Source organism: Lepidochelys olivacea, assembly GCF_965140295.1.
Source record: "Lepidochelys olivacea isolate rLepOli2 genome assembly, chromosome: 7".
In the NCBI taxonomy this organism is placed as follows: domain Eukaryota; kingdom Metazoa; phylum Chordata; order Testudines; family Cheloniidae; genus Lepidochelys; species Lepidochelys olivacea.
In genome coordinates, this window is record NC_140417.1 from 66735889 (window position 1) to 66755079 (window position 19191).

General features: G+C 42.4%; 1 protein-coding gene across 11 annotated transcripts in view; it reads left to right on the forward strand.

The window, feature by feature from the left end:
• The first annotated feature begins 166 nt into the window (after positions 1-166).
• Positions 167-19191, forward strand: part of ZMIZ1 (zinc finger MIZ-type containing 1) — a 470647-nt gene continuing 451622 nt past the window's right edge. For all 11 annotated transcript variants that reach the window (XM_084633918.1, XM_084633910.1, XM_084633912.1 and 8 more), the window contains exon 1: positions 167-344. The gene's annotated coding sequence lies outside the window, so the exon portion shown is untranslated. The remainder of the gene's footprint in view (positions 345-19191) is intronic.

Below are 19191 nucleotides of genomic sequence, written 5' to 3' on the forward strand. Positions count from 1 at the left end.
GCGAGGGACAGAACATCCCTACAGGAGGCAGCTCCCTTTCAGATAGGAATCTGGGACAGATTTTGCCAACAGCCACAAAGCATGGCCCTTTGGTAATAGAATAGCCAATGTAATTTGACACTTCAACTTGCTGTGCTCTCTGCTAGTTGATTCACTTACTCACCCACTAACATTGAGCTCCTTTTCACTGTCTGTATAGGGGGGGAGCAGGAGAGAGAAACCGCTTTTAAATGAAAAATATTTTAAAAGCACCTGAACAGAGCTGCCAATCAGCTGGGGAAAGAGGATTTTTGCTGCCTGCTTCCTTATTATATTTCTTACTGCAAGCCTGCTGTGCAATCTAGGTAAGTTTCGTGTCTATTTCAGTCTTACGTTCACACCTCCCTGTGTTTGTGACCGGGCAAGGATTGTGTCTTGAATGAGGCGAAACAATGGAGTAACCAAGCTAAGGAAATATATATGTGTATATATATATATATAGAGAGAGAGAGAGAGAACATTTGTTTTTTATAAGATAAGAAAATGTGTGAAGACTTCTTAAAGGGACAGGTTGTATCTGTGTGTCTGGAAAAGGAGGAGAGGAGAAGGGGGAATGAGACAGAAAAAGAAAACAGGAGATCCAGCGGAAAAGGAAATTCCTTGCCTTTTTGTGATTGTAGCGAATAGAGATTAAGGAGCCAGAGTGTTTTATATTATGTGGGTGTGGGGCTCGGATCACTCCCCCAACCCCTGTGAGCTGGGGAGGGAAGGGGCTAGTGTTGGGGAAATAGGTGTCTTGTGTGAAGTGACTGTAAAAGGAGGAATCCTTGAAAATTATAGCAGAAGGGGAAAGGATCTTTCGTGTTGTAGATCTAAGTTTTAAAAGCTGAAACAATGAGGCGAATTAGGCATGCCTGAGAGAAAGAGAGCGAGCGATCTTGTGCCATAAAAACAAAGGAGGTTTTAAAATAATCCGGATAGCTTCTGTTTTCTGGCCAGTTTACCTTTCCTGACTGCTCCGGTTGTGCACCGACAGGCTCGTAGTCAATCGAGCTGGCACTGAAGAATCTTTGGGGGTAAGGGGTGGGGAGAGGACGGTTGTAATAGCAAAGTATTTTTTCGGGGGGAGGGAGAAAGCGAGTGTGTGTGGAGGGGGGATCGGGCATGTTTTCCGGGCTTTGGGAAGCTTGCCTGAGTGTAAATTCCTTGTGTCTGGGTTTTGAAAGCCAGTTGGGACTGGGGCCTCTCTCAATCACTAGGCAGGAGTAGTCTCTCTCTCTCTCTCTCTCTCTCCTGTGTACATCTGTCCAGGAAGCTGGGGGGGGGGGGGGGAGAGGGGCCGATTGAAAGAACCCAGCTCCTGCTTTCTTGCCATTGTGAAAAGAAAAAGGAGGGAATCGTTTTCACGGGAGACTGGTTGAGCTAGCTGCAGTAAAAGGGAGAATGCCAGCCAGTTAAAAGACACTTAAGGAATGTAAACATAAAAATAGGAGCCATCTAGTCATGCTGTATTCCTTGCTCTAATCATCTGGGATGGGGTTCTCCAGGTTGATTTTCTGGTGGGGGTGGGGGAGTGGAGATGTAAAAGGAGGAACGGGGAAGTTGTTACTATACCCATTTTTCTACACTGCAAACTTTTGTTTTACACGTGTATAGTTTAATTTCAATCCTACTTTGGAGTCTGTGGTGGAAAGCATAAGACTAGTTTTTTGAGTTAAGTTCCTTCTGTAACTGCAGACCTCATTCATATGCTTAATAAAACTGATGTGTATAATGGCGAAAACATAACAAATTGCTCTGATTGTGGGTCTTACTAACTGGTCCAGGCAGCTGGACTGAGAATTAGAAACTACCACATATAGGTAATTTATTGAGACTGAAGATAATTCTAAGCAATAGCCCTGCATTACTGTCTGATTGTGCAGAGTGTATATTCTTTTTGCTTCAGTTAATAATCTGCAAACGGCTTAATGGCTCTGTGTAGTGACAGAGGAATTGGTTTTCTCCATTTACTTCAGCAGGCCTGAGTAAAGCTGGTATTCTGACTGCTTTTTTCAATGCATTGACATGAGGGAGGAGGATTTAACTTGGCAGCCTGAACAAATGCTCTATCAAAGGTTTCCTAAGAGACAGTAAGAGAGTCGGTGGGAGATGAATGACCTGGGGTAGTTTTAGGGTGCTACCTATGCAAGCTTTCTTTTAAATATGAAATGGCCATTTAGAACCCTGAATAGAACTGTGTGCATCAGAAAGGCAACAGGCTTATAAAATTTAAAAGGGCAAAAGCCCATTAATGCTTTGGCAAAGCTCTGGCTCTGGCCTCTGGTTGAGTAGTTCCAACTGCCTTGAAGTGCCAGAGCTTTTAAGGAATCTTTAGCAACAGCTTCTCTATAGCTGCAATATGGAACTTGGCCTTGTAAATTGGAAGGTTAATGATGCAGTCTCCTCCTCTCCAGACAGGAGAATGGGGGGTGGGTATAGGATATGGATGCAAAGGTAAAAAAAAAAAAAAAAGCCCCATGATAAATGATTAGGCAGGGCTCTTGCTAATGAAAGACTATTCCAGCTATAATACTTGTGCAATAATTTTGCACTGTGGCAAAAGTTCTAACCCGAAATTAATATACAGGCAACCGAGGAAAAGTTTGACAAAGAGGTTCAGCAAAATTATACACTTAGAACTACTAACAGTCTTTGGGAGAATTAGGCTTAATCTAGCAGACAACAGAGTTGGTCTCTGCCTCAAACTTGCACCCCCTTCTTTTGATCGAGGGAAGTTTACTATGGCATCAATCTTCTCTTGGCGGGGCCTGATTCAGGTTTATGAATGCCAGAAGACTTGCGCTGACCTTTTTCTGTTCAAGTCGAGGATGTTGAAACACCAGCCATCAAACAAAAGACACATTGAAAGCAAGATCTGCAATAGAGCACGTGTGACTTTGAGGCTGGTTGAGTGCATTTGGTGACACTGTTTTCTTCTGAGTTCGGGTGGGAGTTGGGGAGATAAAAGGCCATTTATTAAAATGAGATTGTGGAAAAAAATGACTTAAAATAATGTTAACACCCCGAATTAGAGGACACAATTTTGCTTTTGTTAAATATCATTACATTTTTAGTTTCTTCAAAATTCTGAGGCTAAGGAAGGAGACTACAATGTTTTTCCTCCTGAGTGCAAAAATGATATGAATTTTGAAGTATCTAGCCTGTATATTTTTTAAAAAAATAAAAATTGTTTTAAGGAACAAGAGAACTGAAATTCTAGAACTGCCTTTTTAGGATGTAAAAAGAAGAACAAAATAAAAAAATTGCTCAGGATTTAATTGCTGGATCTGTGGTTTTGCCCTATATTAAAAGTAGTTCTTGTCTACTTTGTAGGCTAAGCTTAAAGGAGATTTTATTTTCATTGAAAAATAAAAAACAGAGCCAGTGAATTTAGTACTTCATTTGTCTGTCTCATGCATGTCAACATGAATGGATGCTTTCATTGTTTACAGCGGCTAAGGTCCACAACACCTTAAATAAAATGTAATGTTTTCAAAAATTGAGTCTATGGCAAAGGCACAGTTAAAACTTTGTTGGGGAAAGAACCATGTTGCCGGACATCTATACCGTGCATGTTTTGAAGCGTCTGAAATCATGAAAACTGGATATGAGTGTGGTGTAGAACTTTGTTTTCCAAAATATTGTACCACTCAAAAGATAATAGTTATTTTTTCCTGTTACTTAAAGGACTTTTTTTAATACTCAGAAAGGTTTACAAGGAGTTGAAGTGATGGAATTCTAGGTACCATATGTTTCCATTCATAACTTTTCTCGGGAGTTGCCTGCCCTTTTCCCTATATCTCTTCCACTTTTTATAGGTTCCAAACTCATGGATGGTAATTACATCAGTGACACTACAGTTGATTCAAAGTTGGCTGGTCCCTAGCAACTTGACATGTGTGTTATCTGCCAGGAAAGCTTGGTTTCTCACTGTAAACTGGAAAAACTGACAAGTTTGTTAATTTGGTTTTTTGTTTTGCCTTCTCTCTTGCTAACATGTGCCCTAGCATTTGGAGGCAACAGGCGCCGTGTATTTCCAAGTTACCCGGAGTACAGTGTGTCTTGAGGAGTGAACATAAGGGTGGCCCAGGATCCACTAGTTTTTGGCCATCATGGCATAACAACTTGGGGAATCAAACAGTGCAGAGAGTAATCTAGTTATTGTTCTACCTGTAAAATCTGTTTTATACATACCTGGGACTGCAATTGGTGCCTGTGGTAGCGAATCTGACCACTGTGCAATTGACTAATTTGTTTCCTCCTAGTTATACCAATTTCTTTGAAATCCTATACAGTATTACTGTAAAGACATGGAGAGAATATTGCTGCAGAGTTGAGAATTGGTTTATGATTGCACTCATCAGCTACTGTGCTGACAAGACTTCTTTATCCATTTAAGATGTTGGTTTGTTTTTTAAAGAGGAAGCATATTTCATCAAGATGTAGTACAAAGCAAATATGCATGGGGTATATCCAGTAGTTCAATATGGTAGGAGCATTTTGTTGTTTCACTGATCTTTGTGTGAATCTGAACTTCTCTGCTGACATAAGGCTAGGCAGTGTTAGTGGAGCTAGGAATAATTTATTCTTCAAATGGGTGTCTTTTTGGTTTAAAAACAAAAGGTTTGCAAATCCAAGTGTTACTTTGTCATATTGATTTTATTCCTCTCTCTTCCCCCAAAGCAAAAACTTCTTATTTAGCAATTTTTTTTGTTTACATTGGATTTTATAGAACAATCTGCATTTAGGTTGGTTAATTTTAGGAGGTTTTTAAAGGGGTTGTAGGTTGCAAGAGAAATGTCCAGGTGAGGAGGTATAATGGATCATCCTAGTTTGACTGTTGGAGGCAGTAGTGTATTATGAGAGTAGATAGAGATGGTCTTAGGCTTGGTCATGTGATGCTTTGTTTCTAATAGGTTGAGATGCATTGAAAATGGAGTGGTTTTTACTCCTTGCAAATGTTGGGCTCAGATTATATGAGCACAGTGGTACAACTTTCTCCCAAGGAGAGAAGGAGGAAAAATATTGTAGACAGTACTTTTTGAGTGGAAGAGAGAAAACTGTCTTGTATAGGTCCGTAGTCTGCCTAGCTGAATTATCCAGCCCATGGTAATATAAATTAACTTTAATCAGAGGGAACAACCCAAATCTGCAAGGAACATACCCCTCTGCGTAACTCAGAAATGTTCATTTGATTCAAGCTGTCTTATGTTCGCATCAGCTGAGATAATTATACCTTTCAAACCTGCATATGGGGTAAAAACAGTAGCTTATATTCCTATCATTCAATTCTGGAACAGCTGGCTCCAATTGTTTCTGAGGTGAGGGAATGATAGCTTACTTTTTAAAGGTGGCTCTAAAGGGCTAAAAACAAAATAGATCCATATGGCCTTTGTAATGATAGTTCAATAATTCAGGCTGGGTGTTTTGTTATTTAATAATGTTAGCATTCAAGTGGTCACATCTAAACTATCAAGTTAACGCTTCATTAAAATGAATATGGGAAATTTATCCTTTTGTTGATACTGTGTCTCTTTGACGCTACAAAGATGCAGTGAATTGCTTCACAAAGTAAAGGTGAGCCTATTGGTTCAATCTAGGTAGGCTTTTTTTTAAATATAAAATCCCTTTACTATTCATGGCACTACAGATATCTGTGGAAGTACCATAAATCTGTGGATTTGGATTGCCCCTACTGTTCACTGTTTGTCTGTGTAAGGAGCTTGCTATTTGATTTTCTCCTGACTAAATGTTTATATGTCAGCGGATGGTGGAGAGTCGATTTATAAAACAGATGTCATAATACTAAGACGTCCTTCTCCAGATATATGCAGCCTTGAATTTTCTCTCTCTCTCTCTCTCTCTCTTTTTTCATACACCGCTTATAAACTATTCTGTGGCTCCCTGCCCTGCTGGCAGAACTGTTACTATCTCCTTTGCAATAGAACCATATTTCAGTTTCTCAGTACTGTATTGAGTGCAAGATCAGAGGCATTCTTGGTTGCTCTGAGCCTTCTTTACCGTGCTAAGGCCGTGGCGAGGTAGAACTAACTTTGGCTGGCCCAGCTTCCATGTATATTGTGGGTGCAGACTCAACTGGTTGCTCAGATTTTTGTTGATTGTCAAGGGCACATGTTTTTATCTTACTACTCTCCACAGCAGCCACTACTTCCTGAAAGCTTAACGTAAGGTAGGAACGGGGAGCAATACCAAACTAGATATTAATAAATGTATCTACTGAAAATTAGCATGAGAATGAAGCCAGCAGACATTATATACCTTCCATACAGCGTGATATGAAATCAACATGGTAATTTTCTAATCACTGTGTCTGGCCTCTTGAAACTGCTTCTTGCCTCTGCTATTGTAAACCATGTGTAAGAAATCACTGGAGGAGGTAATGGGGGGTGGGAGGGGGAGAGGGGAAGGAGCTGTGTGTGTAAACAGTCTCCTGGCGAGTTATTTCACAAGCATAAGTCAATCTGGACCAGGATGGTATTAATTGAGGGGTACTAACCGGTCTATCTGCTTAATACACAAATGCATACAGTGTATATAAATTGTGCCCTGATCTTGTTACAGTTTTCTGTACCTGGTGAAATATTATCTGCCCTTGTTTTGTAAGGACCTTTTGCTTAACAGCTTAACACACTTGTTGGCAGAGGGGACTTGGAGGGGTGAAATAAATGGAGAAGTGCATTGGAGTTTATTTGTTTGTGCATGTCTGTGAGACTGCAGAGTATGATGATTGACTGGCTGACAAAGCCAGTGTTATCAGTCTCCTAGGGGTTTCCAGATAGTCTCATAACTAATCAGAGCAGTTTATTTATTGGGGCTTCAGTGACACAGCTATATGACAGAATGGTAAGGGCTTCAATTGGCCATTTAGTAGGAAAAAACAATTCCTCTGATAAATATCTGCTTGTCTCATGGCTGTGCTCCTGTTACCCTCTGAGAACAGAAGAGCTTTTCAGCCTGCTCTGAAATGTACACCTTCTGCGCCTTAGCCAGCAGTTTTTAAAGTGTAAGCGTCTCTTCTCTTTTCCTTGTTTAAACACCCACCCTCCCCAAATACAGTCAGCCTGAGCTTTCTGCCTTCCTCTGTTAATAGGTCATGACTGGGTGATAGTGCTACTATAGTTAAGGTTAGGAGTACTAGTGGCACCTTAGAGACTAACCAATTTATTTGAGCATGAGCTTTCGTGAGCTACAGCTCACTTCATCGGATGCATTCAGTGGAAAATACAGTGGGGAGATTTATAAGGTTGAGACTAGCTTACTGTTTAACAGCTGGTTTTTCTAAGTGCTTTGAAATCCACATCCTTACTTGGATTGTCTTGAAAATTGTGTGCCTCATGAGAATCCAGGGAGGGTTAATGGTCCAGATCTGAGATCTTTTGAGCAAGGTGTTCCTGAAATACAGTCCCCACCCCGCCTCCTAAAAATCACATGATTCAAAATTTTACAGTTCTTAATGCTCCCCCAAACAGACACACATATTTGAAGCTCAAATGATGTCTCTGATCCTCCCCCGTCTGGTACCACACACTTGCAGTTGATTTCAGTTTGGCATCCTCATGGCACCTCCTACTATAGCAGGAGGCATGAAGGAGCCAGGAAGAGGGCAGAACAGGTAGATGAATGGCAGTGAGGTATGCAGTGTTCTTGTAGCCAGGCCAGTTCCAGGATATTACAGATACAAAGTGTTTGAGCAGCAGTGAGGTGTTCCCCAGGTGATCTCCTTCTGCCCTCCCATCATGGCCCCCTCACTGCTACCATCTCCTGAAAAAACAAGGGTAATTCACTGCCCAGAAATGGTTAATGCAGGGTTGAGGTTGACCAGAGTGCCTCTTACCCCGTCAGGAAGTCGAATGCACCTATACTTTAATCTATGAAAAATAGGAACTCCAGAATTAAAGTACTGCCAGTTGTGGCCTGCACCCTTAACTCTGCCCTCTTTTGAATGACACCCCAGCCCACCCCGACAGATAATATTGCAGCACTCTGTCCTTCCAGGTGATACGGAACACTCCAGGGATAGGAGCTGAGTACAGCAGTAGAAAATGTGATGCTGTGTCCTCATTAAGGCAAAAGTTATATTTAGGGTGGGTTTAGTGAACACCAGCTGGCCGTGCCAGGCCTATACCCCAGCATTTCACCCGTTCAGCACAAACCACCTCAGAGTTGGCAGATGTTACCTGGAACATCACCCAAACTTACCTCTTTCCTGTAATGTATTATCATGTATGCTTGCAGCTTGCTACAAATCCCTATGGCAACAACAGACCATTGTGCTCTTCTGCCCACACAACCGACATAACTCAACACAGAAAGGAGGGGCCCCGGATCCATTTGGGTGCAGATGCACCTTTCCTCATATCACAGTATGAGCTGTGGCAATCTACAGCAAGTATCCCTGCACCAGTCAATACAACTGCTAATACCACACTGAAGAGCTGTTGGAGCAGTGTGCAGACAAATGAGAGAATACAGTTCTGTGGGACACAGCCAACCACTTAAAATAGCATATTCACTTAGTTATTCCTAGTGTCTTCCTATTATAAGTGCAGCCCTGGATGAAACATACTTACGCTTTGTCACCAGTGGCTCTTGCCAGCTCCAGGGGGCAGAACTGAGGTTGTGGGGAGGGATTGGTGTGTACCTTGACTATGTATTCCCTGTTTTCCTGAGGTTTCAGGATAGGTGCACTCAACGTTCTGGAAAGGAATGAGGCACTGTCAGGCAACCTTAACTGTGTGTTAAGGAAGCTTTTGGACAGTGACTTAAGTTGGGCTTAATGAGAAGATTCCTTTCTCACAGTGAGGTTTTTAAGAGCTCGCCTTTTCTGCCTCCAAATTTAATAACGTTAAAGCAAAACAAAGCCTTTATAGTCTGGAACAGGCTCTTTTTTCAAGAGCTGTAATGTTTTCAATTAAGTATCACACACAGCATGGTCTCAACACAAACCTTAAGGATTCCACAGGATTGTAGTTGCTCATAAGATTTTGGCCGCCTTAGTGGCCACAAATTGGAATGCTTATCTATAAGAAAAATTTGCCTAGAGTGTGTTTCTGGTTAAGAGGCAGTATGAGAATGCTGGCTACCAGGGTAAGAAGTGTGTGACAGTAAAGAGCCATCACTGTTAAAAGCGGGAAAGTGTTCATAGGTCAACAGAAATCCCATCTGGCTGTCTTTTCCTCTTCCCAAGGGGGAAAAAAACATTAAAAATAATTTTGAGACTTCCTCAGTGGCATTACGTTCTTAATAGAACAAATTATAAATGAGAGAGAGGGTTTCTTCTGCTGCAGTTTGCAGGGGGAAAGAAGAACGATGTGACTGTCATAAGGTCTACCTGATTTCTTTGTGTCCTTCCTACAATTTCTATGTTTGTTTAATACTCTTATAACTCTTTTCCCAACAATAGGATCACAGGAGTTAATTTGTTTACAACAGGTGCACAGCTTACTCTGGCTGTCCTTGCAGCAACCCTGTGCCTCCCCCAAGCATTTTCAAAGAAAGCTTCCTCTTTTTGTTCTGCTGCAGGTTGATGCACTTTTACATTTGATTTAACAATTTGTATCTAAGATTGGAATGCTCCTTCTAAAAGGAACCTGGTTTAGTGAACTTTCTTCTGACAATGCTTCTTTGATTATTATATCTCTTCAATCCAACTTTATTAAAGAACTTTATGAACTTTAAGTACACCTCATGATGGCACTGCTATGTAGGTATTATCCCCATTTTATAGAAACTGAGGCACTGCGAAGTAGTTCCTTGTTTGTGAACGCTGGGTGCAGATAGAGTATACAGTTACTGAAAACTCTAATGCAACTTAACTGTGGACTCCCTGCTGCTCCACCATAATAAAATCTGCATCTTTGTGCACTCCTAACCAATTCATCGTTTCTGCTGCTCCTCCCCAATAGCCCTCTTATCTGACAAGCTTTTAAAACTGCTTGTGGTGGTTCTTCAAATGACCTGTGTAAGGAGTGTTGAAAATCAAGAGACTGAATGGGGAAGAAATATTTGGTCAAACTTTTTTAAACTTTTGTTTTTTGTTAACACACATAAAGCTCTAATGTGCAATGAACAGTTGGGAGAAAGGACATCTTTGTTAACTATCTCACACCCACATCTTTCAGTTATGGTGTAAGAGCTCACTTCAGTCATCCGCGGCCTACAAGAAGTCTTCTAGCAAAATCTCTAGTGAGGAATCTCTCCACTATGGCAGCTCTGGCCGGGCTGGGCTGGGCCGGTCCGGGGGAGGGGCTCCTCTCTCCAGCAGTTCCAGAGTGGCTGGGTTGGGCCGGGCCATGGGACATGTGCGGCCCTAAATAGCCTGCTGCGTGGTCTTGCAGTTTACAGGGAACCTAGCGTCTAAGGTATAAGTGCAAGCAAAGAAAAACCCATTCAGACTTTGTTTATACTTCATAAAGAAGCATGAGGCAGACACAAGCCCAATATTTTTTAAAATCTTGTGCTGGTGACTTTGAATTGTAATTTCCGTGTCAGGTCTGTGTGCTAGGACTTACAGGGTTACATTTTCCACGGTGATAGGCACCTATTTTTAGGATTATTATTTGTGTTTTGTATTAAAGTAGAAATTGGGGATTGGGACTGCGTTATGATAGCCACTCTACAAACACATAGTAAAAGACAGTCCTTGCCCCAGAGAGCTTGCAGTTGATTAAAATAGATGTGGGCTCTCGGTATTTCAGAAAATCAGGCCTCTTTTAACTCAGACCACTGGTTTGACAGGCAGAGGGGTATGGTAGTAATTCTAGTAACTTTCTTTTGTAACTCCCTGAAATACTAATAAATATTTTTCTGTCAGGACTGTCAGAATACACAGTGGTGTGGTGTGTAGCTTTTACTGGCACTGGTTTGAATTGACCTACATAACTGACCAGTTGCAAAGCCATTTGATAATAATGAGGACATCTTAACCACCTGCTGATAAAATCTGTAAATCAGACCACACGCCATCATATATTCCCTGTGTGCGGACGCATAGTATTGTGTATGCAGTTTTGCATTATGTATGTTTTGTGCTTTAAACTCTGGATCTTTTGGTTTCATCAATCTGGAAGTCCTCTATGCAGGATTCCGATTCACTCTAAAGGAAATTGTGCATGCAAATGGTTGAATTCCAGGATCAGGACCAGAAAAGGCAAGAGCCCTTGTATGTTGCAGCTTTATTGTGATAATCTGTTCTGCTGTAGAAGATGGAGAAAAATTTGCTCAGAAGCATTTATTTGGGAAGCTAAAAAACTAGGACCTTATCTGGCATAGATTTAAATAAGTGAAAGTGGCACTGATTTGGTAATATCATTGACACAGATTAAAAGCAGAGGGTATGAAAGTAAACTGCGCTGTAGGAACTGTAGTCTGAATAGATGACATCTGAGTCTATTTATCCATGCTCTTACAGTTGCCATTTAAGGGCAGATTCAACAACAGTAAATAACGTGTCTTAAATGTTTATCCAGAACAATTTACTAAGTAAATCTGCCAAAATATGTACAGATCCACTGGCTCTTACAACTTTCCCCCTCCACTTCTCTCTCAGCCTGCCTTGCCAGAAAATACCTCTTTGTGCTCAGGAATAAGAAGAGGTCTGCAACAAAATATTTAATGTGCTCAATTTGGGTTTTACTATTGTAGTTCCCTTAACTAAAACACAGAGATGTTAAGCATCTGTGTTGAAGATTGGACATATTTCCATGGGTTGCACTAGAATGTAAGTTGACTGATTGGTGCAGTGTGTTAATACATTATCTTTAATCTTTGGATATCTCGGTTCAGTGCTACCTTAGGCCATAGGGATTCCTTGCCCATTTTAACTGATATTAGATCTGTTAGATACAACAACAACACTGATTCATGTAGTACAACTGTCCCACAAGCTTGCGCTGTATCTCGTAGTACCCTGCCTGGCTCTACTCAGTGCCGTTAGGTGAATGTAGGGTTGCCAACTTTCTAATCGTACAAAACAGAACACCCTTGCCCCACCCTATGCCCCACTCCTTCCCTGAGGCCCTGCCCTTACACCTTCTCTGAGGCCACTTCCTCCATCATCCCTCCCTCTGTTGCTTGCTCTCCCGTACCCTCACTCACTTTCACTGGGCTGGCTCAGGGGGTTGAGGTGCGGGGGGGGGGTGCGGGCTCTGGGTGGGGCCAGAAATTGGGGGTGCAGGAGAGGGCTGGGGTACGGCGTTGGGGAGCGGATACGGGGTCCAGGCGACGCTTACCACGGCTCCCAGAAAGTGGCTGGCCGCCCCTGGATGCATGGGCACCCAGGGAGGCTCTGCGCACTGTCCCTGTGCTCACAGGCATTGCCCCCGCAGCTCCCATTGGTTGTGGTTCCCGATGGGAACCAATGGGGAGCTGTGGAGCCGGCCCTTGGGGCGGGGGCAGCATGCAGAGCCTCCTTGGCCGCTCATGCATCTAGGGGCTGCAGGGACCTGCCGGCCGTTCCTGGGAGCTGTGCGGAGCTAGGGCAGGCAGGGAGCCTGCCTTAGACCCAGGCTCCCGCTGCGCTGCTGACCAGACTTTTAATGGCCCAGTTGGTGGTGCTGACTGGAGCTGCCAGGGCCCCTTTTTGACTGGGTGTTCTGGTCAAAAACTAGATGCTTCGCAACCCTAGGTGAATGTATTTATCATTGAAGTAAGGAGGGGAAAAAAATCACATGAATATATACTAATTTTGTTCCATTTGCAACAGTTCATTACTAAGGCGAAGTGAGATGCTTAACAATAGGTTTTTGATCATGGCTTCATGTAATTGTTTCACTAGATTCCTTTCACACTTACATGCCAAAAATGAAAACACCCTGATAGGTTCCAAGTAATTTGCCCACTCCAATCCTTATTGACTTTATTATGATGTGACATGTCTTGAAAGAATATGAAAATTATTTTCTCAGTGCATAAATTTTGTTACAACGGTTTGTGAAATTCTTCTGTCCAGTTCCTATTTTGGGAATAGTCCTGTCATGAAAGCGCGATCAAAATTTCTGATATTTCTTTGCAGAAGAATTTCAAGTATTTCTGAGACTGCTGTATAGTTTAGTACTTTGTACCTCACTGAACTTGGTTTAAACAAAGAAAAACACAGGCCTGGCATGTCATTTTTAGCTCCCCGTTGTCTGAAACTGTCTTTCAATAGAGAGAAATAAAAATATTGTCCTAGTAATTTCCCAGTGTATTAAGTCACAACATGATGAAACATAGTTCATATCTCCTGGCGCATTAAATATATTTTAAAATACTTATATTTTTCTGTTTATTCCCCTCAGGCTCTCGTGAATTCTCACTTTATTTTATGGCAGAAATTGGTAAGGCAGGACAGTGATCTGACTTTTTTTTTATGGAAGAAGCAAAGAATTTGGAGCCAAGTTTCTTTCCTCACTTCCAATGTGGCTACGGAAACATTTTCAAAGGAGGCTAAAGATGAGCTACACATATGCCAATCCCTTTTAAAAGATTGCTTGGCTTTTTTCTTAAATAAATACAAAACCCTAATAAACAACACTGAAAAGGCAGGTGTTCTCTGGCAACTGCTGTGTTGAAGATAGATATGGCTTGTTTTGTGAATGTGTAATATTTTTAGTTTGAGATACAAACACACACCCTGATATAACTACCATACCCTTTCCATTTACTTTAGAACCTAAGGGGTCTAAGGTCCAATTTTCTTAAGGTATTAAGGTGTTGCTGTGCTGAACCTTGCAATGCCTAACTGATTTAGGAGCCTAAATGTTGATTGAATGTAGCCCCCAAGTGCCTAAATCCCTTTTGAAAATGAGATTTAGTCTTCTATATCACATAGAGTTCTGACACTGAGCACAGGAGTGTCTACATACTTTTAAAAATCTGGGTCTCAACACTTACAATTAATGTATATTGGCCTGCCCTTGCCCACACATGCGGATGAGCAACTTAAGTTGCATGTATAGTACACCTAGATGCTTAGGTTAGTAAAGATATGTGCTTAAATGTTCTCAGGATTGTGCCCTAAAGGTTTCATGCCAGAAAGTAAGTTCAGATCTGTGATTTATGTCTTAAAAACAAATATGGCTTAAACCAGGGGTCGGCAACCTACGGCATCCGTGCCAAAGATGGCACGCGAGCTGATTTTTAATGGCACGCTGCTGCCTGCCGGGTCCCAGCCGCCGGCCCCGCTCAGCCCGCTGCTGAACCCAGGCCGGGACCCCGGCAGGCAGCAGCGTGCCATTAAAAATCCTGCCCACCCGGGCCCACGGTAGCAGGGTGAAGAAGCTTGCTCCTGCTGGCTGCTGTTGCAGGGCAGGCGAGGTCCCCCTTCCCCAGCCTCTTCCTCCAGTGTGCGGGGTTCCTGCCCCATCTCCTCTCCCTCCCTGCTGCTGATCCGCTGATGGCCCTTGCAAGGGAGGGGGAGAAGCGGAGCCGCAGTGCGCTTGCTTCGGGGAGGAGGCGGAGAAGATGTGGGGATGGGGCCTTGGGGAAGGGGGGTGGGATCAGGGCATATCCCCTCCAGCCCCCTGCTGTGAGCTGCTCTGGGCAGGGGGCTGGGAGACCCCCAGAACTCTAGCCCACACCCCCAGCCCTCCGTCCTGACCCCTGCACCCCCCCACGACCCCAGCCCTGGCTCCAGCACCCCCCACACATACCCAGCCCGCCCATGCCCTGACTCCTGCACCCTCCTCACACATCCCCACACCCCATGCCCTGACTCTTGCACCCCCCACATTCTCACCCCCACCCTGAGCACTATACAGGAGCTCCTGCCCCCCTCCCCATTCCTATCTGCACCCCTCACACCAAATGGGCGCTGCCCAGGTAAGCACTCCACACCCAAACCTCCTGCCCCAACCCTGAGCCCCCTCCCTCATTCTAGCTCCTGGCCAGACCCTACACTCCAACCCCCAGCCTGCTCCTTCACCCCCAGCCCTGTGCTCAGTGCACTCCCACCCTCAGCTCAGTGAAGAGAGAGGGGAAGAGAATGGGCTAGAACCAGGGAGAAGGTAGGTGCCCACTCTATGTGGGCAGGGCCAGGATCCCAGACCGGAAGCGGGCTGAGCGGGGCCAGCAGCCAGGACCCTGGGTGGCAGGAGCTGGCGGACGGAACCCCAGACCAGCAGCGGGCTGAGCTGCTCAGCCCACTGCTGGTCTGGGGTCCCGGCCACCGGCCTCGCTCAGCCCGCTGCTGGTCTGGGGTTCTGGCTGTCGGCCCCTTGCCAGCTGGGGTCCCGGCTGCAGGCCCTGCCCAGCCTGCTGCCGGCCTAGGTGAACGGAACCCCAGGCTGGCAGTGGGCTGAGTGGTCCGGCGGTGTAATTTTAATTTAATTTAATTTTAAATGAAGCTTCTTAAACGTTTTGAAAACCTTGTTTACTTTACATACGACAATAGTTTAGTTATATAATATATAGACTTATAGAGAGAGCCCTTCTAAAAACATTAAAATGTATTACTGGCATGCGCAACCTTAAATTAAAGTGAATAAATGAAGACTCGGCACACCACTTCTGAAAGGTTGCTGACCCCTGGCTTAAACAATACTTGTAAGTGGATCAGGTTTGAAAATGTTCTGAGGTGTGTTTTTTTTTTCCACGTTGATAATGCTTAAATCCTCCTGCCCCAATGTTAAGAAAATTTAACGAATGAGGGATGCTCCAAATGTTATTAGTTTTTCATTGCTATTTTTGAGTGACTAGGATGAGGAACTTCAAGAGTTCAGTTCAACAGTTGGAGTTCTCCACCTGTGTCTTTCTGCCACATCAGTGGATCAGGACAACATCAGGTGAATTTTAGGCAATTGGAACAAACTCCCCTTTTCAGTTGTGGCTCCCACTGTTCTTAAGAGCGTGTGTGAGAGAGAGACTAAGTATTTGTGATTTTCTTAATTTAACTAGAAACATTTGCTCCAAGCTGAAAGCTCGCAGGGACAGCCTCAGTCTGAAAGCAGCCTTTAAATTTGTGTGTCCTTGTATATTTGTGTGTTGTAGCATCTATAGAGAAGGATAGAGAGAGAGTGTCTTCCAGTTACACACAGAGATGGAGGAAAAGGGAGCCTAAGTGCGTGTGAGAGAAATTCCATTTGTAAAGAATACAGTATATCGATTAAAAGCTAGGCTAGCTTTTAGGTGGTTACTTTTATCCCTAAAAAACTGCAGGTTTAATTTTAGAGTGAACTTTTTTCCTAAATGTTGTTAGGTGGAGGATGAGGGGTTTAATACAGATGTAAATGTCGGTATGGTGAGCCTAAAAAATAGTTTGAGCATCATACAACTTTGAACAGCATGTGGTTCTCTATTTAGCATACTATTTAAAAGCTAAAAGAAAAGGAGTACTTGTGGCACCTTAGAGACTAACCAATTTATTTGAGCATAAGCTTTCGTGAGCTACAGCTCACTTCATTGGATGCCTGTAGCTCACGAAAGCTTATGCTCAAATAAATTGGTTAGTCTCAAAGGTGCCACAAATACTCCTTTTCTTTTTGCGAATTCAGACTAACACGGCTGCTACTCTGAAACCTATTTAAAAGCTGATTTTGTTTTTTAACCTGGAAAGTAGACTACTGTGTAGAAACTAATTGTTTTTTTTAGGGGCCATTATTCGACAGGTTCAATTCGGTACACTTCTGGAAATACACACTGATATGATCAGACCAAACTTTTCTAAGGGTGATAATAGGATTGCACAAATGCGACTGATCAATATCTGAATACTACATGGTTTTACACTCCAGCTGTCCTACAATACCTTAATATGATGGTATGAGCCGAAGCATGGTTTTTCTTTTTGCTTTTAGAGGTTTAGGTCAAGAGCCTTAATTTGTCATTTGTAATTTGGTTTTTGTGTTTTTTATCATCTTTTAAAATGTAAATAATGCTTGACTACAGAAATGGTAGCCTTCAGGCATCCTCCTTCTGTAGCTTGATGATTAACGTTTTTGACTTGAGTGTTGTAGTTTTAGGTTGTGTAGTTTGAATAGTGTTTGAAAGAGTGAATGTACTACAGAAACGGTGTTGCCTAGTGATTAAAGCAGACAACTAGGTGTCAAGAATCCAGAACTGATGACGTCCAACATTCATCCATTATGAGCCAGGCCGCCCAAAATCATAAGGTTGTAAATAATAATTCACTTGGGGTTCTTTTTATTTGCCTTCTGGTTTTCGTTCCTTTAGAATTCATGCCTACAAGTTTTTCTCCACAACCATCTGTGCTAGAAATGTCCTTTGCTTTCATTGAAAAAGAAAAAAAGGAAAAAAAAGAGATTTTCATTATTGCTTGAGTCCACTGTCTCACACTTTGCCCAAGTTTGCTGTCTCTGAAATGTTTGTTTATGAACAATTATTTATGAAACTGGGGGCTTAATTTTCAAAAGTACAAAACACCTGCAGCTCCCACTGACTTAAGTGGCAGCTGTGGAGGCTTGGTACCTTTTGAAACTCAAATTCTAGATGTGTAGAAAATTCTTCATCAGATGGGAGGATCTCTATATGGGGAAATAACGTAGCTCAGCCCCCACACCCATTAGTCTGAAATAGCCTGAATCTGTTGACTTATAGGACATGTTGGAAAGTCCATCTATTTGAAAGGGGGAAGAATAGTGAGGGAATAGTAAATGGTGAGTGGGGTTGTTTTTTGTTTGTTTACCTTTTGCTTGGTCATTTTGGGCAAGAGTGGGAGAAGAGAGAGGGTGAAGTGAAAATGCTGGATTTGTAACCTTTATAACATATATATATTGCATTTTTAAATATTTGTCAGGGGCTCTGAGAGTCTGAGCTGTGGAAATTTTTACCTTTTATTTAACAAATGCACATAAATCCATAGTGCTGCTAGATACAAATACTGTTGGAGGTATTTAATTGCTCATGTTTGTGAGAGAGAGAGATACGACTTTATCTCTGTCGGTCAAGTCCACTTTAATTGCTATGCTCTGTTCATTGTTCCAACATCTAAATGCAGCTTGTGAATCGGTTTGATTAAAATTGCACCTCTAGGTGTACGCTCTAAATACCTTAGGTACTTCACCTACAAACCAACTGTAGAATTGCTGGTAAGAATGACAGCTGCAGGCAATAAATGAGGACAATCATAGAAGTCTCAGTGCTAGAACATCATAAATCATGAGGAGAGAGCAGTATGCGTGCTGACAAATCAACGAGCAGCTGCAAACAGCACTTTCCAGGTAAGAATTATTGCACTGGCTTCTGGTAAGTACCCAGAATACACCTCTAGCCCTTATATGTGGATGACTTCCCTGCTGCATTGCCAGTCACGGTCATGTAATCAATAGAGTTCTGGTAGTTTGACTTGGTGTGGTAACTGTTTTGCAGGGTGTCATATACATTCTGTACTATGGACTTTCATTTTCATCCAAGGCATATTCAGATGTGAGTTTTCTATTTCTATGAGGAAAATCCTAATGCCTTTCCATCAGAGAAGTTATTTTACTTAATTTCCTAAGAGACTTTGGAGAACAGTTCTTGACAGCTGAAGAGAATGGATTGTTTTCCACTGTTTTAAAACCAATTTACTTTGTTAGCTCCTGGGGGTGGGAGTGGGGGGGAGGAGGGACGAGGAGAGAGAATGCACACGTGAGTGGTTTTTGGTTTTTTGCCTTGGTAGAAAAAGATGAAAATGCAGCCATGTAGGTAAATGAGATGGCAATATGCATCCTATAGAAAGCCAGCGTGTATTCTACTGTTAAAAAAACCTAAAACTATTTTGTGTGTTTGTGTGTGTAATGATGGTGTAAAACAGTTGTCTGTCAAAGAATTAAGTGACTAGAATGTCTCTTTTGAACCCCACAAACTGGAGTATCAAAATGCATGTCCCATATAAAATAATCTTTTATTAAGTTATATTCATACTGGATTAAAGTGCCAGAACATGACTTTAACATGCAGATGTTTGTATTTAAATTAAATCTAAATCTCCTGATTTGTTGTCCATTAATTTACTTTCATCTTGCCACATCATAGGTTTAATTTTAGCTCAGATCAGTGTTACTTTAGTGCTGTCTCATTTTAGTACCTATTTACAATGAGCTTGATCTTGGTCTAATTCTGAGACCTACTATGTCCACAGTAAAAAAAAAAAAAAAAAAATCATTACAATTGTCACTTATCAATAATCTTGATAGAGATTTCAGCAGACTAATGATCTGTATTCACACCTAG